Source organism: Macaca nemestrina, unplaced genomic scaffold, assembly GCF_043159975.1.
Source record: "Macaca nemestrina isolate mMacNem1 unplaced genomic scaffold, mMacNem.hap1 Scaffold_120, whole genome shotgun sequence".
NCBI lineage: Eukaryota > Metazoa > Chordata > Mammalia > Primates > Cercopithecidae > Macaca > Macaca nemestrina.
Genome location: NW_027257603.1, coordinates 149,143 through 155,000, shown reverse-complemented (window position 1 = coordinate 155,000; position 5,858 = coordinate 149,143).

The following is a 5,858-nucleotide window of genomic DNA, read 5'->3' as shown; positions in this document are numbered from 1 at the left end:
TTTTTTTAGTAGAGACGGGGTTTCACCATGTTAGCCAGGATGGTCTCGATCTCCTGACCTGGCGATCCGCCCGCCTCAGCCTCCCAAAGTACTAGGATGACAGACGTGAGCCACTGCGTTCAGTCTACAGTGCCGTATCTCAGAAATCACTCACAGGAACAGACACTTACAGGTCATGTGTAGAGTTTCTTTTTTTGTTTTGTTTTGTTTTGTTTTGTTTTGTTTTGTTTTGTTTCGTTTTGTTTTGTTTTGCACGAGGAGGTGGCGGGATGGAGTTTCGCTCTTGCGTCCCAGGATGGAGTGAAATGGCAGAGGGGACTCAGGGAGTCAACCTATGGCAGAGATGGCACGTCATTCAGAGCGTAACGTCCACAGCGAAAGGTGGTAGGGCCGGCACTTTTAAAGGCTGAAATCCCGGCGGCTCAGGCCTGTCGTCCTCGCACTTTGGGAGGCCCAGGAGAACGGATCACTTGAGGTCAGGAGTTCGAGACCAGTGCGGCCAACATGGAGAAACCCCGTCTCTACTCAAAATACAAAAATTAGCCAGATGTGGTGGTGTGCGCCTGTAATCCCAGCCACTGAAGAAGAATCACTGGAATCCGGGAGGCAGAGGTTGCAGTGAGCCGAGGGAGTGCCACTGCACCCCCGCCTGGGTGACAGACTGAGAGAGACTCAGTCCCTCCCTACCAAAAAAGAAAGAAAGAAAGAAAAGAAAGAAAGAAAGAAAAGAAAGAAAGAAAGAAAGAAAGAAAGAAAGAAAGAAAGAAAGAAAGAAGAAAAAAAAAAAAGAAAAAAGAAAAAAAACCACAGGGACCGCCACCGGGCGCAGTGGCTCACACATGTAATCCCAGCACTTTGGGAGGCCGAGGTGGGCGGATCACCTGAGGTCAGGAGTTCAAGAGCAGCCTGGCCCACATGGTGAAACTCCGTCTCTACTAACATGGAAACATCTTCGGAGCATGATGGTGGGTGCCTGTAATCCCAGCTGCTCAGGAGGCTGAGACGGGAGAATCGCTTGAACCTGGGAGACGGTGGTTGCAGTGAGCCGAATTGCACCACTGCACTCCAGGCTGGGTGGCTGAGTGAGACTCTGTCTTAAAACAACAACAACAACAGCAGCAAAAAAAATAGCAAACGCACAAAAAAAGAACAGGCCAAAATACTCCATTGTCACTGAACGTTCCGCCACCAGACCGGAAACCCCCTGACTCAGGTCAAGGAGGTGGTGTTTCCTTCTCTCTGTCTCTTGTCTCTCTCTCTCTCTCTCTCTCTCTCTCTCTCTCTCCCCCACACACACACACACAACTTTTATGTCTTGTTCAAGCACACATGTGCAAGATTGTTACACAAGTAAACTTCTGACTGGGGGGTTCAGTGTGCAGATGATTTCATCACCCGGATAACTCAGCGCAGTACCCGACAGTTTTCGTGGTTTGGTTTTTTGTTTTGTTTTGTTTTGTTTTGTTTTTCCCTGAAGATGTCTCTCCTTCCACACCTCCTCCCTCAAGTAGGCTCCCGCCTCTCTCGTCCCCCTCGTTCTGCCCACGAGTTCTCATTATTTAGTTCCCAGTTATAGATGAGAACACGCGGTCTTTAGCTGATCGTTGCTTTCATCTTCGGCGGTGGCGGTGAAAGAGGCATGACACGAAATCGACCCTTAGGACGCTCCCCTCCGTCCCCACCCCACACCCCCTCCCCACACACACCCTCATTCCTGCCCCCCCTCCTCAAACCCAAGACAGGAAGAAAGGCAGATATTAAAGTCAGAGGTCAGCCTCCAAGACGGTGGAGGCAAGGGATCTGAAAGGGTGAGCAAGCGATAGGGGTCGGGGGATGTCGTGGCCGAGCTAGCAAAAATAGGGGACCGACTTTCCAGCCCCAGCACACCCCCAATCCTCAACCGCAGCTAGCCTCTGGGTGGGGTTGCGCCTGTAAAAGCTTCTGAATGGAGAGAAGCCCAAGGCTATGGAAGGCATCAGCTCCAAGTCCGGGAAGGGAACAGGGCTTTGTGCATTCGAATGGGGCTTTAGAAGGCGGTGCTGCGGTTTCCAAAGCGACACGCCTCGCCTCGCCTCGCCTCGCCCCGCCCCGCCTCGCCCAGAGCGAAACTCCGTCTCAAAAAAATAATAATAATTTTAAGATAATCATAATAATAAAAAATAAATAAATAAATAAATAAATAAATAAATAAATAAATAAGAAATAAATAGTTAGTACAGCGGTCGTGGTCGTGAATCATTCCCCGGAGTCCAGGCGCAGTGGCTCACGCCCGTCACGCGAGCACTTTGGGACGCCGGGGCAGAAGGGTTGCAACAACATGATGAGACCCTGTCTGTGCAAAAACATTTGAAAAGGAAGGCCGGGCGCGGCGGCTGACGCCTGCCGTCCCAGCACTTTGGGAGGCCGGGGAGGGAGAATCACCTGAGGTCGGGAGTTGGAGACCAGCCTGCCCAACATGGAGAAGCCCCGTCTCTAGTAAAAATACAAAATCAACCAGACGTGGTGGTGCATACCTGCAACCCGAGCTGCTACTCGGGAGGCAGACTCAGGAGAATCTCTTGAACCCGGGAGGCAGAAGTTGCGGTGAGCCGAGATCCGCGCCATTGCACTCCAGTCTGGGCAACAAGAGCGAAACTGTGTCTCGGGAAAAAGAAAAATAAAACAATAAAAATTGAAAATCATCTGGGCACAGTGGCGCGTGCCCCGTGGTCCCAGGCACTACACTCTGGAGGCTGAGGTGGAAGGATCGCTTGAGTCCAGGAGCGTCCACACTGCAGTGAGTTTGGTTTTGATGACACCACTGCCAGGGTGACAGAGTGAGACGCCGTCTGTAAATCAGTCAAGCAATCAATCAGATCACTGCAAGGAGCTCTCTATGTCTTACTTTCAATAGGTGTCTCTTTAGGCCAAGCAGGCATGGTGCCTCACGCCAGTAATCCCAGCACTTTGGGAGGCCGAGGTGGGATGAAAGAAGGAAGGAGGGAAGGAAGGAAGGAAGGAAGGAAGGAAGGAAGGAAGGAAGGAAGGAAGGAAGGACAGACAGAACAAAAAGTTTTACAACCCTTTTTTTCATAGTGTCAGGAATTTATAGATAACACAAGTAGTTTAGGTCAGGGGCCGATGTTATTAGTATTACTTTTTTTTTTTTTTTTTTTTTTTTTTTAACTCCTACGGCCTGGTGGTGGTGCCAAGGTTGTCTGGCTATTTATCTGACTTTTGTTTGTTTCTAACGTTTTGCTTTCTCTCTTTCCTCCTGTCTTGTGAACTAGGCAAGGTGGGGGGAGGAGGGCAGCAGGAGCAGTAGAGGTCTCCTTCCTCATCCCCCACTTTGAGAATTTTCACTAATTAGTGGGCGGGTTCCCTTTCATTTTTACTGTTTGGGTCTTTTAGCGAGACAGAGTGATAGCGTTTTATGTAATACACTTGTGTGGAAGTTTTCTGACGAGCCATGGTAGGTACAAAACCTTTTATCATTGGAAGGAGCAAGTGTAATACACAGGGGCGCAGCAAGCAAGTAAGTTTCTTTTTTTTCTTTTTTTTTTTTTTTTTTTTTTTGAGACCGAGTCTCGCTCTGTCACCCAGGCTGGAGTGCTGTGGCCGGATCTCAGCTCACTGCAAGCTCCGCCTCCCGGGTTCACGCCATTCTCCTGCCTCAGCCTCCTGAGTAGCTGGGACTACAGGCGCCCGCCACCTCACCCGGCTAGTTTTTTTGTATTTTTTAGTAGAGACAGGGTTTCACCGTGTTAGCCAGGATGGTCTCGATCTCCTGACCTCGTGATCCGCCCGTCTCGGCCTCCCAAAGTGCTGGGATTACAGGCTTGAGCCACCGCGCCCGGCCAGCAAGTTTCTATTACAAGTAATACACTTACAGTGAGGGTTTTACATTTTCTACAGCTGGAAACTCTTTTCTAAATGAAGACCTAGGATCAAACCTGTGTTAAACCTGAACAGGCACATGTACTAACTTTGTCATGTCTTAAGCAGGTTAGTTTTTAACTGGGCCTTAAAACCTTTTTTTAGCAAGTAAAACAGTATTTTTTAATCAGGGAAGTTTTTACGAGCCCGACGCTTGAACTTGCGGCGTCTGTTTGGGGAAAGGGTTGGTTAAAGTCAAGTTATCTTGAGGCGTTAACCCTTCTGCTTCTCCAGGCCATTGGTCTCTTACGTTAGCCCTTCTATCAACATAACATGAAGAAACATCTAGGCTGCCAGCAATGTTTTCAGCCTACTGAGGAAATAGGTTTTTTTCTGTTTTTTTATTTTTATTTTTTAAATTTTTGGCTAAAGGAGGAGGTTCTGGTAACTTCTGGTTTATATGTTTAAAGAATGACTGAAAGACCTTGCGATCGTTGCTGGGCTGGACGGGTCTGGGTTTCCTAAGCAGTACGTGTACAGTGGGGACACCTTACATAGGTGTTTCTTCTAGCATGGTTATGGGTGTGTGTGTGTGTGGGGGGGGGGGGGGTAACAACAACAAAGCAATGTATAGCATATTCATATCCAGCAAGGACGAAAGAGGTCCTTACCTGGGAAAAAGGTTGAATACAGCGACAGAACAATAGGAAAACAGTTAGTATTCTAGGAAAACTATCTGTCTTAAGATTTTTAACTACATTGACTTGCTTGATGAGTCCTCAAGCTTCGGCCGTGCATAGACTAGTCAGCTGCCGGTGTGTGACTAGAGCAGGGCTTGTGGTCCTCAGCAGCAGCTCGGTCTCGTCTCAGGATCAGCCGGGCTGGATGATCTGCGTCCTGTTAGCCGGTCCACTTGTCCTGAGCTGCCAGTGTTAGCTGACTGTGGTGGATCCAAGACGCAACACCTGCAACTTTAACAGCAGTGGGAGTGGACAAGGTTACAGTATAGGGCTCATCCTATATGGGTTGTAGAAAAATTAGGTTTTACTTTAAACAGAGTCCCTAGATTTAAATGGGTGTCAGGCTTATAGGCATTATTTTTCTTTATTTAATTATGAACACTTCGTGTGGCTATTTTGAAAGGCTGCATTTGCCTTTTAAAGGTTAATTTCTTTAGTTTCCGGAGGTCACCTTTTATTTGACCTACGATTTGCGGGTGGCCAACCGAACACAATCTTACAGGGCAGATACCTAGTTTGTTTGGTAGGGGTGCACCTGACTCGGAGGAGGACCGTAGGCAAAAACCTGATTTTATCTTAAGTGAATTTCCTGGCATATATCTATATATCTATCTATATCTATATCTATATCTGTGTGTGTGTGTGTGTGTGTGTGTATGTGTGTGTGTGTGTGTGTGTTTGTGTGTGTGTGTGTGTGTGTGTATATATATATACATCTATCTATCTATCTATCTATCTATCTATCTATCTATCTATATCTATATATGGCAACCCTTTTTTTTTTGTTTTGTTTTTTGGTCGCCAGTAGCTGCTCGCTCGAGTGTCCAGTTCATGCGTTCCACCTTTTGTTGAACTTTGTGGCCGATAGGCTGCGTGTAACCTCTGTTGTATTGTTAACAGTCTTGTTAAATCTTGCACTATTCCAGCTACAGCTACAAATGCTGGCCTATTGTCTGACTTTAAAATCAGAGGTAGTCTTAAACCTGGGGATAATGTCTTTTAACAGTACTTTAGTCACTTCTTGTACTTTTTCTGTCCTGGTGGGGAAAACTGTAACTTACCCTGAAAAGGTGCAAACAAGCACTAGCCTCCAGCAGGGGGCAGTTCTGTAAAGTCTATAAGCAAGTTTTCACAAGGTATGGCTGTTTTTCCTGTTTCAGTTTCTTAGAGGAGGCGTTCCCCCCTCCCCCCATCCCCACCCCCACTCCGCCCCTTTGTCACTGTATCTAGTGGCTGAGCCTTCAGTGAGAAATTGGAATCCAG